Source organism: Hyperolius riggenbachi, chromosome 5 (assembly GCF_040937935.1).
Source record: "Hyperolius riggenbachi isolate aHypRig1 chromosome 5, aHypRig1.pri, whole genome shotgun sequence".
NCBI classification, from domain to species: Eukaryota; Metazoa; Chordata; class Amphibia; order Anura; family Hyperoliidae; genus Hyperolius; species Hyperolius riggenbachi.
This window is the reverse complement of record NC_090650.1, coordinates 131974142-131993153: the sequence shown is the minus strand read 5'-3', so window position 1 is coordinate 131993153 and position 19012 is coordinate 131974142. Positions and strand designations below refer to the sequence as shown.

General features: G+C 43.2%; 1 protein-coding gene across 1 annotated transcript in view; it reads right to left on the bottom strand.

The window, feature by feature from the left end:
- The window catches only part of CPNE4 (copine 4), a 672213-nt gene extending 655301 nt beyond the window's left edge, over window positions 1-16912 (bottom strand). The window contains exon 1 of the mRNA XM_068236266.1: window positions 16566-16912. The gene's annotated coding sequence lies outside the window, so the exon portion shown is untranslated. The remainder of the gene's footprint in view (window positions 1-16565) is intronic.
- Window positions 16913-19012: the final 2100 nt, after the last annotated feature.

Sequence of the window (19012 nt, the reverse complement as noted above, 5' to 3'; positions counted from 1 at the left end):
TCCGGAATCCACTATGCTGGAGACGGACTGCTTGTCAGAAAAAGTTATGCCATAGACATTCATAAAACCATGCAAGGATCTAAAGAAGCAATTTATCCAACTGACGCTCCAGTTCAGCAGTCTGACTAAACTCAGAAGCTGATGTGGTCTTCCCATGGACCCCAGTTTACCCATGAAAGATAGGCAAATAATCTTTTCAAGCTGAAATGCAATGGAACATCTAATTTCTAGTAAACAATCTTTGTTAGCCTACATGCTTTCTTTTAGTGATGGATGTCATTGTGTATTGTATAATGGACCGAGAGATCGTCAGACTCATGCATAATGTACAAGATCCAAGGCTTACACTGTAAAACTGAAACCATTTTTACTGCTTTAAGGAATTATCTTTTGTCTACAAAAAAAAAAAGTATAACAATAGGAAAAGCGAGCTATATTTCTCTGTAACTAATACTGAAAAGGATTTCTTGAATGCAGTTCCCAAGAAGCGGTAATTCAGTAACATATGACAAAATGGTGAAATGATTCCATATTTTATCAGCAGAATAATGATTATCTGATATTATCTGACAACAGGGTAACATGAACAGTGTTGCTAAACCATGGCTGTGTTAGATTTGGGTCCTATTCACCAAACAGTTATGGTTTCTACCTGAATCTGGACACTACAAAAGCCATATGTGGTGATGAGCTATTTTGATGATGTCTCTTGGGGATCCCTGATGGCAAGTTTAAATTGACTGCAAGGGACGCATAATTTAGTGTCAGAGCTGTCGCTGGTCCAGATTGGCAGGCAGCAATTCCACAATCAAGGAAGATGACATTGTGACTGGTGAGGATTACATTGCTGGACAGCTTGAACATTGGATACATGACTGTATGACATGATTGATGTACATTTACAAGAGCTATAAAAAATTTTTTTCTAAAATAGAGACATGCATTTTTTTAAATAAAGCATTTTAAATCAATGTTTTTCTTTTGTTTTGTTTTTTCACTTTTAGCCTTGCGTGGAAATGGGCAAGAGGTACTTAGTATTCCTTACCCTGGGAACAGGTAGATGTCTGATCACTCCCAAGAAAGGGGGCTATGAGGTTTTGCCTCACCAGCATCAAAAAGCATTTTGGGCTGGCATGGCTAAGTTGGCTCTTAGGCCAGAGGGTCATTAGTGGCACTTTAGCAGCAATTTCCAATCACCGGCAATCAGAAAAGCGTTGCAGCAGTGGAACCCTATGAGGGTAGTTGCACAGCAGCGTTGCTATTGCGGAGCGATCACAAAAGCACTGCGTGCTGCATTTTTGCCATAGTCTCGGAGCAACCGAATTCAAGGGCATTAGGGGCAAACTGTGATCACTCCTTGGAATCACACTAAAAAACCTGGTTCTTCTCTATTCGCAAGTGATTAACGAATCAGAAATGAGCCCGTTAGTGGTCCACAGCCTTTATTTTCCTAATTAGCAACTCCAAATGAAGGTTCATATTGCCTTTTTTTAATTCTTTTTTTTAAATGTGTATAGATAGGCACATTACATTTTTAGCATTACCTGATTCTGGGAATTCCAGAGAATCCCTGGATGATATAACATTTCATACTGTAAATAGGCATTCAATGTTAAATGATGTCCCGTGGAATTCTTCAGTGTATCTTATTTACCAACTGTCTTAACTACGGATACTTGGAAAAGAAAATCACAGAATTTGACAAACTGGGAAGGGAAATGTCTCTCATGGTTTGGCAATTGGCAGAGGAGCTGCCATGAAGATGACTGTGTCCAGGCACTTCAATAGCAGCTGGTACATTTTGTATGGAGGAAAAACTCCAGACTAAAGAGAATCTGTAACAAAAAAGCCCATGGGGTGTTCTTACCTCTGTGGGGGGAAGCCTCTGGTTCCTAAAGAGGCTCCCTCTGTGCTGCTCAGCCATCTTGATCCAGTGCTGGCTACCCCGGACACAGAGCGGCAATACTATTTACAATTGCCGCTGCACACATGCACAATAGTGGCTCTCCTCTCTCAGGCTCCGGCGGAAATGGCCGAGCATAATTGAATCTGCTCTACTGCACAAGCGCATACGGCTCCTGCCTGCGCAGTAGATCAGACCCATTCAGGCTCGGCTATTTCCGCTCAAGAGCCGCTACTGCACATGTGCTCATGCCGACAAGTGGCCAACAAGGAGATCTTTGGGGAGTCCCAGCACTGGATCCCCTCTACTGAGGAGGAAGGGGTAAGCTGCTTAAGGACTCAGAGGCTCCTCCCTCCCAAGGTAAGTACCCCCAGGGGATCTTTTTTGTTACAGTTTCTCTTTAACAGACATAGGGCTTGATTTACAAATGAGTGCTAACTGTTAGCACGGACATTTTCGCGCGAATTTCCACGTTCGTGCGCAATTAAACATTTTCACGCAAAATCGTTATCGTTTTCGCACGCAAACAATAACGATTTTGTGCGAAACCGTTTAATTGTGCGCGAAAATTCGTGAAAAAAGCCTGTGCTAACAGTTACCACTCTTTTGTGAATCAAGCCCATAGCCTCACTTGCCCAATAGACCAAGGTTGGATCGGCCTACCTGACATATGGAGGTACTACCATGCCTCTAATATGGCTCCTATAGCTGATTGGCATTGCCATACCCACACAAATGCCTGGTGAATGTGGATTTTGGGGTGGTGGAAGGACACTTGGAAGTGGTTTCTATGGCTAACTAATCGCTGTTTTCCATTTTATTTCTCTTAAATTTGTATCTCAGATATATCATTGATTCAGGCAGTGCTTAAAGGTTTCAGGCACATTTGTGGGAATCTGCAGTTTCCACCATTCCGGGGCCACTAACTTCAAGATAACCTGGAGTTCCTTCTAAGTTCTTCTTCAAGCAATGTCCTCCTGATCACCAATTCATATTGATGGACCTGGTAGCAGGGCTGGATTTGTGGGCAGGGCCCATAGGCCGAGGACTAGGGGGAAGTCTGGGGAAGGGCAGGTTAACAGTGTCCCAACAGCTGCCCATGATATCTCTCACAATAATGATTGCCTTTGTCAGCGGCCGTCCCTCACTTTGCTCTGCACACAAAGTAACATACCTGTGTGTGCAGCAGCAGCTACAGACAAGGACAGAGCGAGCATCTCTGCTATTGTGACAGGAACAGTGTCTGCATCATTGCAGCCGTGCCTGCTGTCACTCAATAGTTCCTCCGGAAGCCTGGCCGGAGGAATAGCAAAAGTGCAACCCATTGTATCCCGCCCTCCTCCTTGCTCCTGCCAATCGCAAATTCGGAGGGGCAGGGTTACAGGAGATGGTTCAAGCACGCTTTTTAACCTCCAAAGCTGGTAGGTAAGTGAAAGCTGCAAAGAGGTATGGTCTGCCTTTATAGATGTACATTCTCTTCGTGTCTGGAACGTGTCTGTAATGTATTGCTACAAACACTCCCCTGCTTTTGTGTGTCTAGTCACGCTGGCATTCCCTTTTCTCCCATTATTAACACTGGCATCTGCACTCCAGCAGCACTTCCTCCTCAGTAATAGTGGTGGGAGTGACAAATGGAATCCCAGGGCAGAGATGCAGACCTCCATGAAAGAAAAAGTATGTTTAATCTTCTAAGCAGGAGGGGGGGCTGACAGGACAGCACACTGCTCAGGTGCTAGTAAAAAGTTACATTTACTTCTGTAAATATTCTGTATATATTAACTTCTGTAAATGTTCTGTGTTTCCCAGCCTGATATATATACCTTGGCATAACATGTACCTGGCGCAAATGCCTTTGAAAACCAGTGTGTGACATGACACTCTCCACCACTGACACCATCTCCCTTCAATCAGAATAGCACAGTGGAGCAAAGTATTTTATCTACTCCAAGAGGCACAGACTAACCAGCAAGCTCATGGTGACCCAGAACTCATTGGAGTGTGTAAGGGACTACAATGGTCCAGTGGCCGGTCAGATCTAAACTCTCCTGTTCTTCATTGCAGTGAGGCATTTTAATTTTGTGTACTTCTGTACAGCTTCTAGGTGTTCTTGCATGTCATGTGCCATCAAGAGGTATGCTGCAGCATAGCACCCCACTGCAGTGAAGAGGAGAGGAGTGTGAACCTGACCCACCACTCAGTTATTGAAAATAGCATGCTACTCTGCAATTTTAACTGAGCTGCAGGGCGGCACTGGAGGAGGATTCCTTGGGATGCGTGAGAGAGGTAATGATCTGCCCCAAACGTTTTAGTTGGTCGGAGCAGAAGGAAGGGGTACAAAACAGGTAAAACTATAGACAATAGCAGTGAAGACTTATCTATGTATTTTGCATGGAGCCCACTGCAAAAATCCAGATTAAGGGCTCATTCACACCAGTGCGTTTGTCTGCTTTTTTTCAGCAACATGTATCTGTAACATGACGTGCTGAAAAAAAGCGGACAGAAGCGCACAAAGTGTGAATGAGCCCTAAGTGTGGTTTGCCGGAGAAAGGGGGCGGTTGTTGATGCCAGTGGGCCTTGGGTGGTAAAAAGTACAAATCCGGCCCTGTCTGGTAGACCAAACTGGGTTGATAACACGAGACAGATTGAATTCCCTTCAGGAGTTTCAGTTGTCTCCTTGCTCATATTTACAATTGAAAGCTTTTTGTCTCACCCTGTGATTGGGAGAATATTTGATTGGAAAATCCCAGGGACATCTCCTCTCCTCTTTCTATTAAGATCTTTTGATTGATTGACACACCTAAACCCACTATCCGTTCAAGCATAATTGGGAGGCTCAGCTTGATATTTCACTAAAGAAAATGCTATGTTGTCAGAGTAGCTACATTAGAGGGGCAGTTTGAAAATGTTTGAAACAAACTTGTCTGTAAAAATCAGCGTAATTTAAAAAGTATTGTAAATGGGAACTACAGTGTATGTTAAATGAGTGTGGACTAAATGTCTTACCTCTAAGAAATTGCAAGTGAGATTGTCACATTGTTTCCATGCCTTTTTATTACTCTGCCTTTATTGCATAAAATCTGTAGATTTATAAGTTACAGACTACAGAAAATCAGTAAAGCAGCTTTGATTCCATGAGTGATAACAGATAAATTATCAGTTCCACTAAGAATATATTTTATTCCTTGAGTCAGAACTAATCCTCCCACTTGCACTGAGAAAGATGAAGATTAATAAGCAGAGTCAAACCATCTTCAGGTTGTTTTATCTGCTGGCATGTCATGGATCCAAAGTGCTAAACTCTGCCAAGTAACCACTTAAATGTCTATACAGTATAATCTCATTACAGTAAGCTCCGAGGGACCATGAAAAGTGGTTTACTATATCAGAAGTTTACTTTATCAGAAATTGTACTAGAAATTGCCCAGCAGCATGCCCTGGTGCTTTCTCTGCTGCAAAGTAGCAACCCTGTTCTCTCATTGAAGTTATAGTACAAGCATTTGCACATTTTGGTGGACTACAAGGTAAGTATACCTTACCACTCTCTGTACTTTTTACTTTAGCTAATTTCGGCCAAAGTCAAAATAACCAAGTTGTAACCACTCATTTTGCGCTGGTCTCTTCCCAGGTGCTGGATCAAGATTCAAATATTCCTGAGAAATAGTCTTTTGTTATGTTTTAATATTTTAAAATGTGGCTTAGTAAGTTAAGCTACAGAGCCCATAAATAGCCTAATAATTTGGCCTTCACTACTGTGAGAACTGCCAGTGATTTGTGCTGGTCGGTTGAGACTGCTTGTTAGATAAGTTTCAGATAACTGGGACTGTACTGTGCATATATATACTGTATATAAAAATATAGATAGATAGATGGATAGATAACCTATAAAACCTATTTAACCACTTCTCATCCAGACCTTGTTTTCACCTTTTGGACCAGAGCAATTTTGATATTTTAGCCATGTCCCTATTTAATTAGCAATAACTTGATACCTACTTATGAGTTATGACACCCAAATAAAATATATATTGTTTTTTTCAAGACAAACTAGATTTTCATTGTAGTAGCAGTAGGGTATTGTACCGTGTTAGCCATCAGTAAATGCAAGAAGTTTTAAATCAGGATGATTTAAATCAGGATGATACCATTAAGCACCATAAACACACTTTTTCTTTCAGAGTTCCGTGCCTGTCCCCAGAAACAAGCAAATGCATTTTACTTATGAAATTTCCATTTTTTTTTAGATCTATTTCTTGAACAAAACACAGGTTTCCTATACATCATTTTAATGATTCTAGTCTATGGGGTTGAATGTACACACAGATCTCCAACCTGAGGTCTCCAAAATAAATGCTAAGCACAATTCCTATCGCTGAGCACTGAGTGCTGCTAGAGAAGACAGAGTGAGGCAGGCTGTGCTGGCTGAGTGTCTGTGTGATATCTGTGCAGCCCAGACATACAGCAGTCTGATTCACCTACCTGGATCCTACTCTGCTCTCACTCTCCATCTCACACATCCCCAGTCCCTAATCCATGATTCACTCCAGACATGTACACTTTCTATTTGTAGCCCCTGATCACACTACACTTAGATAACTTTCTTCTTCTCTCGGGAGGGTGGGAGGTGTGAGATATGGCACTATGCTGTGACGGGATCTTACTTACAAAACATATACAACAAGTTATTTCTGCCTTTTAACATAAAAAGATATTGCTCATCATCAACTGCATTGCACAACACGCTACATAAGTTACACAACAGTAGTAAGCAGAGCACTGGCAATTAACTTTGACTACAGTGCTGAACACTCTACAATGCATTAGCTCAGTGTTTCTCAACATTTTATTGTTAAGTACCCCTTTTAAAACCCTGTATTTACTAAGTACCCCCTAGCATAGTAAACATTATCACAAGTACCCCTTGACAAATAAATATTTAAGCAAAGTACATGATAATTGGTTCTAAACAATTTCCAAGAATGTAATATTGCTTATAAATAGCTAAAACACTAATTTGGTGTTGTTTAAATAAGATTTATCATTTTCTAAAACTCTAAATTTGTTATGCTTGGTTAAGTATATCAAGCCTGAGTACCCCCTGGAACCATCAGAAGTACCCCCTGGGGTATGCGTGCCACACGTTGAGAACCTAGGCATTAGCTTATACCTAGAGACTTCATCAAAGCTGATGAAAAAAGCAACACAAAGCAGTATAGCAAAACAGAAATGTACCTTCTTAAAACAGAAGGTATTCGCAATTATTCCGATTTTCATGTTTCCCAGAATGCATCACTGCTGAATATGCAAATTGTCCCTGTTTTGTCCCTGAAAGCTAAACACACCTCCAGAACTGCTGGAATGCAATGATGTGTCAGCTTGTAGAGCCACAATATTCCAACATGCATGCAGACTATTTCAGACTGGTTGGTCCAATACATGCATACAGACTATTTCAGACTGGTTGGTCCTCATTAGTGCATGGCATGGATTAATGTGGCTCTAAGGGTAGGTGCACACATAACATAACATGAAAGGCTGCGATTTAAGTCATGTGCGTTTATTTGTGTGTGCGTTTTTGGTGCATTTTTACTGCGTTTTGTAGTGCATTTGCGATAGCATTTTTAACTGCAGATGTGTTTTTTCAAGGGTTTTGCGTGCGTTTTAATGCGTTTGCGGTTCATGCGTTTTACTATTGTGTTTTATGCGAATAAGTAGGAAGACAAGAGGAAGTGGAAATACTTTACAAAACATTTTTTTTTGTACAAATACACACGGAAAACGCAAGAAAAACGCATACCATTGCGTTTTCATTGACTTTCATTATGTGCGTTTTTTGATGTGCTTTTGCATACTATACAACAAAACCAGCGTTTTTGAAAACGCACGCATAGAAAATGCATATGTGTTTTTTATATGCGTTTTTTCCTGCGGCCCATAGACTTCCATTAGCTGCAAAAACGCAGCATTTTCCACAACGCTAGAGTTTCTGCTAAGTGTTCACCTAGACTAAGCGATAGGATAACTGTAATGAATAGCGGAGATGCCGCGGCGCGGACAAGCGGCAGGGCGGCTGTCTCCGCGTTCAAGCCGGCGGCCGTTTTCGCGCAGCAACATGTCTCTGGTTTACCTGGTCCTTCTAGTGCACACAGATGGAGAGCTACCCGCGCGCCAGGCGACAGGACCTTTATGCCAGCAGAAGGGGAATCAGCTGATCAGGCTGATTAGCTGATCCCAGCTGGACTCTGGATTGGCTGAGTGACAGGGGCGGCGCTTCGGAGCGCTGTAAGTATATATAGGACTTGCTTGTCAGTTGCTGGTTGTCTGCCATTGCGAATACTCACGTGTGAGCACTCAGACCTCAGTCAGATCTTACAGTGTGTTAGAACCAGTTGGAACTGGGAATTCACACTTAGCCAGATTCCGCTTTAGGAGATTACTGTGTTATTACTGTTATACTTCAGACTAGTTCCCAGGTGTTGAGACCAAGGACCTCACACCTCAGACTAGGATTGTGCTTTATTGATACCTGTTATGATCCCTGGCTTTGCTGACCTCTCTGGCTGTCAACCGTCCTTTGGGTGAACAGTCACTCTGTCCTCCTTGTGACACCAACTCTATAGGTGTCCATTAGCTGTAAGACTGCCTGCTCCTCAGGAAGTCCTTCTTACAGTCCAGTCAGGGGACTTTACCTTTAGGAGTCCACTGGCTGCAGTACAGTCTGATTCCCAGCCCATCAGGGAATCCTTGGCTGCAGTACAGTCTGATTCCCGATCCATCAGGGAATCCCTGGCTGCAGTACAATCTCCATCTCCTCCTCTTAAGGAGGTTAGTGTCTACACAGTCAGAGGTCACCTGCACCTCAGATGTCCACTGGCTGCAGCGCAGTCCAATTCCCTGCTCTTCAGGGCATCCTTTGCTGTAGTAGTGTCTGTATCTCCCGCTCCTCGGGAGATAACCTTTCTTACTGTTGCACCAAACACTCACATTACATTAGGTGTCCTGTGTCAAGCTATACTTGTATTATTGGTGATTCTGCAGATCACCATATAAGCAGGTATAACATCTGTATTATTGGTGATACTGAAGATCATCAATAATCAGATACACTCTGTGTGCTGACACCAATCGTTACAATAACACCCAGAGTTATAGATAGTCCAGCAGCTCATGGTGAACCAGAACTCCTAAGAGTGTGTAAGGGGCTACAAAGGACCAAAAAGCCCTCTTACTAAAATGCTATACAAAACAGAAATTTGCCTTCTTAAAACAGAAGGTATTTGCGATTATTCAGGTTGAAGTGAGCATATGATGTTTCCCACAATGCATCACTGCTGAATATTGCAAAGTATTAATTTGTGGTCCCTGAGAGTTAAACACACCTCCAGAACCAACATTCAGCAGTGACGCATTATGGGAGACACATGCTCACTCCAACCTGAATAATCACAAATACCCTCTGTTTTAAGAAGGCAAACTTTTGTTTTGCATATTGATTTATTAAGAGGGCTCTTTGGTCCTTTTTAGCCCCTTACACGCTCGTTTGTTGTTGTTTTTTTTTTTGGGGGGGGGGGGGGGGCAGGAAGGGTCACAGTGCATGAGGAGAGAGCATTGGCCACCCACATCGGTGGGGAGGGGGCCAGGGCCACCCCCCCCCCCTCGCCTCAGGCTCACCCCTCAGTGCTTCTCCCTCCAGCATTAATCAGTGGCAGCAGCAGCGGGCAGGAACACGGACATACCTCCCTGTGTGAGAGGAATGCATGGAGGTATGTCTGTGTTCCTGCCCGTCGCTGCTGCCACTGATTAATGCTGGAGGGGGAAGCACTGAAGGGATAGCCTGAGGTGAGGGGGGGGCAGTGCCCCCCGCCGATGTGGGTGGCCAATGCTCTCCCCTCATGCGCTGCGACCCTGGGGCACCCATACCTGGCTATAGTGGGGGCACCCATGCCTGGCTATACTGGAGGCATCTATGCCTGGCTATACTGTGGGCACCCATGCCTGACTATGGGCACCCATGCCTAGCAATACTGTGGGCATCTATACCTGGCAATACTGGGGACACCTAAACCTAGCTATACTAGGGGCGGCTATAATGAGGGCACCTATACCTCGCTATACTGGGGGCACTTTTACCTAGCTATACTAGGGGCACCTATACATGGCTATACTGAGGGCACTGCACAGATCTGACTATACTGGGCATGGGCACTAGAGTTGGGCCGAACGGTTCGCCTGCGAATGGTTCCATGCGAACTTCAGTGGTTCGCGTTCGCGTCCCGCAGGCGAAGTTTTGCGGAAGTTCGGTTCGCCCCATAATGCACCATGAGGGTCAACTTTGACCCTCTACATCACAGTCAGCAGGCCCAGTGTAGCCAATTAGGCTACACTAGCCCCTGGAGCCACTCCCCCCCTAATACAAGGCAGGCAGCGGTGGCCATTACGCTCACTCGTGTGCCTGCGTTAGTGAGAGTAGGGCGAGCTGCTGCAGACTGTCTCTCATAGGGAAAGATTAGTTAGGCTTAGCTTGTTCCTGGCTGCATACCTGTTCTATTCAGTACCTGCATACCTGTTCAGTGAACCTGCCACTGCATACCTGTTCTGTGAACCCACCACTGCATACCTGTTCTGTGAACCCACCACTGCATACCTGTTCTGTGAACCTGCCACTGCATACCTGTACTGTGAACCCACCACTGCATACCTGTTCAGTGAACCCACCACTGCATACCTGTTCAGTGAACCCACCACTGCATACCTGTTCAGTGAACCTGCCACTGCATACCTGTTCTGTGAACCCACCACTGCATACCTGTTAAGTGAACCCACCACTGCATACCTGTTCAGTGAACCTGCCACTGCATACCTGTTCTGTGAACCCACCACTGCATACCTGTTCTGTGAACCCACCACTGCATACCTGTACTGTGAACCCACCACTGCATACCTGTTCAGTGAACCCACCACTGCATACCTGTTCAGTGAACCCACCACTGCATACCTGTTCTGTGAACCTGCCACTGCATACCTGTACTGTGAACCCACCACTGCATACCTGTTCAGTGAACCCACCACTGCATAACTGTTCAGTGAACCTGCCACTGCATACCTGTTCTGTGAACCCACCACTGCATACCTGTTCTGTGAACCCACCACTGCATACATGTTCTGTGAACCCACCACTGCATACCTGTTCAGTGAACCCACCACTGCATACCTGTTCAGTGAACCTGCCACTGCATACCTGTTCTGTTCAGTGAACCCGCCACTGCATACCTGTTCTGTTCAGTGAACCCGCCACTGCATACCTGTTCTGTTCAGTGAACCCGCCACTGCATACCTGTTCTCGCCATGGTGCGCACCAGACCAGCACGGCCGTCACTACACAAACAGCTGTTTGCGGTGCGTTACACGTTGAGTTTGGTGTGTCAGTGTGAAGCAGTACCTTAATTACACTACCTGATTGATGTATACGCATGCAAGATGTTTTAAAGCACTTTAGGCCTGTCATTTAGCATTCAATGTGATTTCTGCCCTTAAAACGCTGCTTTGCGTCAAATCCAGATTTTTCCCGGGGACTTTTGGCATGTATCCCACTCCTCCACCTGGGGGTCCAGGTGTTAGACCCCTTGAAACATCTTTTCCATCACTTTTGTGGCCTGCATAATTTTTTTTGTTTTAAAGTTCGCATCCCCATTGAAGTCTATGGCGGTTCGCGAACTTTTACGCAAACCGAACCTTAAGCGGAAGTTCGTGAACCCGGTTCGCGAACCTAAAATCGGAGGTTCGGCCCCACTCTACTGGGCACCTATACCTGGCTATACTGGGGAAGGGTACCTATCCCTGGCTATACTGGGGGCACCTATACCTGGCTATCTGTACTGGGGGCACCTGGCGGTAAGCTCCATGCTCTGAAACCACCTGCTTCGGGACCTATACCTGGGGCATCCAAATTTTCACAGGGGGGGCCCAGTGATGTCTAGTTTGCACCCCCCTTGCACTTTTTTTTTTTTTTTTTTTACAAAACATCCCTTTAGATCTTGAAATTGACTGCATGATTTTCCAACTTTCATCTGGAATTCCTCAAAGTGGTCCTTTTATTGTGGAACACTGCTAGAGTTTTATACACTAGCTGAACTGTCGCATTCAACACGTTGGCTGCTTATGCAGTTTGAACATATGTATCAGTTATTTTTCTATTAGCTGTTGAGGTCTAATGCTCTTCTATGTATGTAGTGCAATTTTCAGAAAGTATAGTGCAAGTGACTAATTTGTATCCCTGTACAGCTCAGGGTATGATTTATTTTTGCCGTAATATAAAAGAACAGTGGGATAAGGGATTTAAATATCAAGAGAGATGCAAAGAAAAGAGAATCATAAAAGGAACTATTGCTCAGAACAGCCAATCAGGTTCAAACTGTTAAATAACGCTTCTTCAGTTTACTTGGAATCTGTTGTGATAAATCTGTCATTTTGAGTGCAATTAAATATCATATATAGATTATTAAAATTGAATTGATGTATTGTTTTGATCCAGGTTAAAGCCATCACACGTATCAAATACTACAGTATATCATAGGTAAATAGCAAATAAAAACTCTCCAACTTGTTGAAGCTCTGTACACCTGCTATACCATGGTATGATGGTCATGAGGAGCGAATGGCTTCACTGCACATTTGAATTGGCACACGGTCTGCCGATCGGATTGTTATCGGAAGCATGAAAATGAGGACCCGGATGTGAAAAATTTGCCACGCTACATGGATGATGATTGCTGTCTTTTACTGTCATTGGGGCATTACTTCTAAACAATTATTGTCCGACCCTTCGTACATCGTTTCTTTCTGACGACTGCTGCCTAGAATGTGTACAGCACCGGTACATCAGAGAGCAAAACATTTTTTACAGTTAAAGTGCACCTGAGACTTTAGCTGGGGCTTCCTCCAGCTCCCTCCAGGCTATTCGCTCCCTCACCGTCCTCTTGCTCCACCTGGATCCTCCACAATTCAGCCCCAATAGTCCTTCTTTCGGGAGCAGTCAGCACAGTCCGGCCGCGCGCACTTCCCCAATGCGCTCCAGTTGTCGGGAGCTTTCTGCACCTGCGCATTAGTATTGTGCACTACTATTATAGTAGGAGCAGGATGGGGGCACGCACACGGCCGGGCCACACATGTGTAGTATGCCCCAGACAAAAGGACTTTTCGGAACGAATTGTGGAGGATCCAGGCAGCGCAGGAGAACGGCGAGGAAGCGATCAGCCTGGAGGGGGCTGGAGAAAAGCCCAGGTGTGTATCATTTTTTAAAATTCCCCCCATCTCAGGCTCCCTTTAACTTGGCAATTGATAATTCAATTCCCAAGCAGTTTGATCACTACTGTGAAGGGGCATAACTACAGGGGAGCATCCCCTGCGACTGCATGGGGGCCCAGAGCTGTATTACCTCCCTCCCTCCAACAAATGGGGTCCATCCTTCATAGGGGGGGGGGGGGGGGTTGTGTGGCTACACTTGTTATGAATCTGATGGTTATGAAGTCCACATTGAATGAACCTTGTGAGATTGACCCCAGACTATGAGGGGAGGCAAGGGAAAGGGTGTGACCATTGGGGCCACATACAAGTTTTGCTGAGGGGCTCCATTATTTGTAGTTACACCTCTGCTGCTGTCAATAAAAGCAATAATTTTGCTGATCAGTGATGGGAGTTATATGATACCAAATAGTACAATCAGTCAGACACTCAAAGTTGATAGGAACTTATTAATGATTTATCTTATCAGACCAGCCAGAAAGCTTTGATATTAGTCAGTCAACATTTGTAAAAGTATCTAAGCCGGTACTCAGACGCCCAGTCCAGTAAAAACTGAATTGAGAAGAATATGGAGGCTGCCCTATTTATTTCCTTTTAAACAATACCAGTTGCCTGGCAGTCCTGCTGGTCTATTTGGATGCAGTAGTGTCAGAATCACACCAGAAACAAGCATGCAGTTAATCTTGTCAGATCGGACACTAATGTCAGAAACACCCCATCTGCTGCATGCTTGTTCTGGGTCTAAGGCTAAAAGTATTAGAGGCAGAGAACCAGCAGGATAGCCGGGCAACTGGCATGGCTTAAAAGGAAATACTGTAAACATGGCAGCCTCCATATCCCCCTCACTTCAGTTGTCCTGTAAAATAAAGTTGTAATTTATATTTTTTAATTTCCTTTAACCCAAGTGGGTGTCTAAACCAAACACCAGTTCAGTGGTTATTATGTATGAAATAGCATCAGTGCTGAAATATAGGCTCCAGTTGGGTTGAACAATTGAGTACAATTAACTTGAATTATGCAGACGCCTGTCAAGAACTCGTAGCACAGCCAAGAGATATATGTAATGGACCAAGATAGATGAATTTGATTGCTTAAAGTGAAAAAAAAAATCAATATCTGTCAATAGAAGGGATAGTGTGTGACATGACTGACTGAGAAGTGAAGCAAACAATCCAAATCTCTATGTGTATAAGATAATCAGACAATGTTTCTAATAAAAACCTTTATAATGGATTATAAAGATACTTAAAGAAGTATAGCTTACAGCTATATGCTGAAATCAACTGTTTAGGCAATAAAATAGACAATGGGCTACTGTTCTCTTTAGAAGTGGCCACTAACGATACAATTTGTAGAACGATCCTTTATGAACGATTCTTCATATGAATGATCGAAAATGCTTGTTTGGGACCACTAATGGATAAAAATCTCCTAACCAATCCGATCAGATGGAGGCCACTAATGATCCAATCTTTTTCATCCAATTTTAACAAATCTATGTAGCAGAAGGGTAAATTGAGTAATTATATTGAATAGATAATTTAGGCAGTCCCTTGTATTACATAGAAATAGTAAGATTGGATGAAAAAAGATTGTATCATTAGTGGCCACCATTAATGAAATCGATCCAAAACTCAGATCAATTTCATTAATCTGATCAGATTGGTTAGGAGATTTTCATCCATTAGTGGTCCCATTGATCATTGTCAATTGTTTAAATGAAAAATCGTTCATAAACGATCGTTAGGCAAATTGTATCATTAGTGGCAGTCTTTAGACCTAAAATGAGCTATCAAAAGGTAATGCATGCATGAAAACTATCCTGAGGGCCCTTTTCCACTACGGCGTTTGCGATGGCTGAATCGCAAAACCGCAAACCGCTAGTGATTTTACAAATCGCTACAGTTTGCTTTTAACATAGGAATCGCGGTAGGTCATTTCCACTACCGCGATTCGTTTTTGACCTGATCGCGATCGCGCGGCGGAGCGATTATTGCCGCGATTTTGCTATGCAGTGCTTAGCATAGCAAAATCGCGGCCGCAAACGTCGGGAAATCGCCGGTCATTTTTTACATTTTGCGATTCAGCAATCGCTAGCGTTCAGCGCGAACGCTAGCGACTGCATAATTAAATCAGTGGAGCAGGGAATCAACACTAAAGCTGTTTCATATTTTCAACAAAGTTTAGTCACTCTTGTTATCTAGTCTGTAAAATTTGCTAAACTCAATTTAAGCTGGCAGTTATTCCAAATGAAAGCCCCCATTACAGTCAAACAGTGTGTAAATGGCATTACACTCATCCTTGTGCTGGAACAGACCGCGCTGCTCGACGTACTACATGTGATTGACATAATGCACTCAGGGTTTCCACGCACATTATATATTAATCTGTTTCAGCTGTTTGTTTCACCGCTAATGGTGGTTTTATTGCGAATTAGGTTAATTCCAGTTTATATGCATTAGATATTCATTTTAGTCCCCTTTTTTTTGCACAGAGTTTTTCTTTTTTTAAATATAATACCTTCAGATCTGTCAGCTCATCACATATAAATCAGACAAGATCGATCTCACATTTGTCACATGGCACATTTGGGCTGTGCTCATTGCTCACAGATAAATGACATATCACAGGCATATGACTCTATTATCACAAGCAGTTACACTACTTGGGGACCCCCCACCCCCACTCTGGAACTCGTCAAACGGGATATTTTGGATGACAGCTATATCACTTTAATTTTGCATTACAGTACAGTGGGGTAACTTTTTCTCTCCAATGTGATTTTTTCCCATGGGTCTCCTCTGATTTTGCACCTTAATTGCTTTAGAAAATGTTTATAGACTGACACATAGCTGTTAATCATTTTTGACAAGTATCCTTTCTGCTGCATAGTAAACGTCAGCTGTCATTTAACATCACCGCCAGTTTTAATTATTGAAAGGAATGACCAGCCTGCTCAAGCTTGCAGAAGTGTGATATAATAATGACATGCAGAGTTGCTTTATACCTATCCTATTCATCTACAGATGTGTGTGCTTCTATAAAGTGTTGTCTTGAAGTCTTAACACTGCCTGTCTATCCATAGTTTGGTTGTAGTTGTACAATACTGAGAACTGAAAGTACAGCAGTTATCAAACTGAGATTTGGTGCTGATGCTGACGAGGTTATGTTAAGCATCATATTACCAGCCTTGTCTGGGATGCAATCAGTTATGTTCTACCTATGTGTCCTTACAGCAAAATGGTCAGGCAATATCACTTGTAAAAAATAAAGTTAAAAGGATAACCATGCATATGTTTCAATGGTGATTCATTAGCATTTAATATGATAATAAAAGCTATTCAGGTGTTTGAGATTAACCTACCTCAAGGTAGAATTTCACTGCAGGTATGACTGCTCCAGATGCTTTCATAAAGTTCCCTTCACATAGACCTCTCCCAGTTCCTTTGGCTGTAGTTATATAAGGAAGATAATAATCTTGTAAGCAGACGAGTTTGAGGATACCTCTGGAAATCCCATCTCTGTTCTGTGCCCGAGGAAGTTAAAGGGATGCCCGGGGGTGTGGTGCTGTTCCCAGATCTTATCACTGTGCTGGAGTGCTAGTCAGTCAAGAGGAAGAAGGAGATGTAGAGTGCTGAAAGTGGAATGAAAGGAGTGAGAGGTTTGTGACTGAAGACGGCACACACAATGAGAATTATCCACCTTCTTCGGCTCATCACCGTTCTCAAGCTAGAAGAGCCTTCTATTCCACTGAACGCTGAACACGGGCGCCCTCTAGTGGCTCTTTTATATATCACGACAAATATTCACTGCAAGTCCCAAGGGTGCTTATTGAACGTTTTCGTATACATACTGTAGTCTGTGACTTCTAGCTCCTGAAGCGTCAGCTGCTTCAAGGGAGGAAAAAACACTTACAGGGAAAATGGTGTCACAGGTGTTTTTTTTCAGCAGAATCGTAGATTTAACTATCTGTTACAAGTTTTCTGTTTGAATGTAGGTACTTTGAAACTAATGTCTATATGGCTGTGGTTGGAATTAAATATTGGAAGTTCATTAAGGGCCCTTTTTCTCTGGCTACCCCACGATCCAGTTATCGCGGCTCGCATTTTGCTTACCGCAAGTAATCACCAAATCGCAAACGCTGTACATGCTGCATATTTTTTTGTCCATTTGCGATTGGCCTGTAATCATTTTTCAATATCCGTCTCAAATCGGCACTAAAAATACATTTGTTTTAAAAGAAGAAAATTATGATCAGAATATTTGCAATGCGTAGTGTGATTTTCAGCGGAAAAAGCCCAAATAGGTAGAGAGATGTGTTAATGGTCATGTGTAGTCATCAAATAGCTGTGTAATATGTAAACACTATGCAGCTAAATCTGCACACACAAATAGTAATGTCAACATCGACAGACATAAAATGACATTGTACACTCATACCAATATTCCACTAAAATTCCAAAGATTTGTCATTCGAATACTGCATAGTAGACAGCGCTTTTTACCCATGCTTTGGAACTAGTATGATGGAAGATCATTTAAACGACATTGTACACACCATCAAACTACACGATATCTGCCCAATAATAATCAGAATCGGTCTGCCTGTTGAATCAGCTTCAGTACATGATATTGGCCATATTTCATTGTTGTTCAGTGTCGTTAAGCTACATTTTTCATACCGATTGGCAATGAACGCAATTTTTTGGGGGGTTTGGTTTTAAATGGTTTTTATTTGACTTAAACTAAATCTGTAATAAGGAAGAAAGTTACATATTTACGTCTGTAATCCACCACAACCCCTCCGCCACCAGGCAATACCCTCTTATTCATAGCAGAGGGTGTATATGAGCGTGGCCTCAATGTGCAGGCGCCAGGAGATTCATGCCTATGCAGTAGCACGGAGTCGCTCTCACATGGGGAAAAAAGCAGTGCATGAGTGGTTCCATGCCACTACACAGCCATGGATCGTACTTTGCGCACGCGCAGTGTGGCCGCGCTTGTACACGGAGGGAAGCATGGCCACAAACAATCTTTAAAATGAATATAGATTTCTTAAAGGGTCCCAGAGCATGAGGGTTGTAGGTAGATCGGGGAAGCCTGTGGACTTTCCATGCACTGGAACTTATATGACGAAATGTAATTTGAATGACGTTGTACACACCTGATGGTGTGTCAGATTACACAATATCTGCCCAAGGATAAGGTAGGGTTTTGGACTAGTCCAACTCCTCACAGGTGAATTATATTTTATTTACAATGCATTCCCTGGACAGAAGTCTTAATTGCCAGAATAGCATGCATGGCAGGCTGGCCAGCATCTTCAGAGAAATCCTTGGCAGGCAGTGCTTTTGTAAAGGAAATCCGGAGAATCCCTCAGAAGATGTATGTAGTAGCTTAATAACCTGTCATTATGATTACAGCTGTCAGATTAATAATGCTGTTTGTAAAAGCAATATGCAGAGTATTTTTTTAAAAGGTGATTTTTTTATTGAAAGTTTTTGTTAAACAGAAAAAAAAAACGAACAGTGCAAGTGGCTCACGAACAATTGAGCCATACATGTTGACACATAAACCAGCCTAAAGCATCCCGACCTCCAAACAGCTACAAATAAGTTACCCCCCTCCCCTTTGTGTGTCAGTTCCAGTCCCCCCTTGTGTTGCCTGGTTACACATGCTAGATTCTTCACAGAGGCAGCACCAACCAGCCACCTCAGCCGCGAACTGTCTAGCATGTGCCCAAGGCTTAAAGAATCACTGAACAGGGGAAAAATCTATTGAATGAAGCCCATGGTGGACTAGATTACCTCT